Source organism: Ictidomys tridecemlineatus, chromosome 5 (genome assembly GCF_052094955.1).
Source record: "Ictidomys tridecemlineatus isolate mIctTri1 chromosome 5, mIctTri1.hap1, whole genome shotgun sequence".
NCBI classification, from domain to species: Eukaryota; Metazoa; Chordata; class Mammalia; order Rodentia; family Sciuridae; genus Ictidomys; species Ictidomys tridecemlineatus.
The window spans coordinates 119589574-119590721 of record NC_135481.1 but is presented as its reverse complement, the minus strand read 5'-3'; the positions used below and the strand labels follow the sequence as shown (position 1 = coordinate 119590721).

Here is a 1148-nt window from a genome sequence, read left to right as displayed (position 1 = left end):
TTCTAAACCTTCTTGCATTGTCTCACACATTAGCTTTTGTAGGGAAACTCCCAACCAACCATGACACAAATGAATTTTACGTTTCTAGATCTTCAAAGAATGTTATTTGTAGTTTGATGGAAGTTGCCCTGAATCTGTATATTGCCTTTGGTAGTGTGGCCATTTTAATATAAATTCTGCCTATCCATGTACATAGGAGGTATCTCTTATCTTCTGAGGTCTTCTTTAATTTCTTTTTTTCAATGTCTTTTTTTTTGGGGGGGGGTGTACTGGGGATCAAACCCAGGGCCTCATGCATGCAAAGCAGGCACTCTACCACTGAGCTATATCCCCAACCCTCTTTTCTCAACATTTTATCATTTTCATTGTATTAGTCTTTCACTTCCTTGGTTACATTTATTTTTAGGAATTTTTTTTAGAGTGTTGGGAAAGAATATTTTTTTCTATTTTCTTTCTCAGCAGACTTATTGTTAGTGTGCAGGAAAGCTATTGATTTTTGTAGGTTGATTTTGTAACTTGCTACTTTGGCAAATTTGTTTATTAGCTCTAGCATTCTTTTGGTGAAGTTTTTGGATCTTCTAGACATAGGATCATATAATATGCAAACTGATAATTTATTTCTTTCCTATTTTTATCCATTTAAATTTCTCCTCTTGCCTGATTGCTCTGGCTAGAATTTCTAGCATTACATTAAATAGACATTCTTGTCACAGACTTTAAAAGAAATGCTTTCAGTTTTTTCCCCATTTACTATGAAATTGGCTTTGGGTTTTTTATATATAGCCTTTACAATGTTTTATATGTAGGCTTCTATCCCTAGTTTCTTTAGTGTCATTATCAGTGTTATCATGAATGAGTGCTGAATTGAAGTCAAAGGACTTCTCTGCATCTTTAAAGATGACTAAGTGATTTTTGTGACTAATTCTATTTATGTGATGAATTATATTAATTTATTTATGTATATTAAACCATCCTTGAATCAATGGGATAAAACCAACCTGGTTGTGGCATACAATCTTCTTAGTATGTTATGAACATTGTTTGCTAATATTTAGTTAGAGTTTTGCATCTAAGTTCATCAGAGATATTGGTCTGTGTTCATTTTTCCCCCATGATGTGTCATTATCTGATTTTGTAGTAACTATTAT

The 1148-nt window shown here is 32.7% G+C and overlaps 1 non-coding gene across 1 annotated transcript; it reads right to left on the bottom strand.

Moving 5' to 3' along the window:
- Positions 1 to 261: 261 nt before the first annotated feature.
- Trnaa-ugc (transfer RNA alanine (anticodon UGC)) lies at positions 262 to 333 on the bottom strand. Its single transcript has one exon. It is a non-coding gene; the product is annotated as a tRNA-Ala (tRNA).
- Between the last annotated feature and the right edge of the window lie 815 nt (positions 334 to 1148).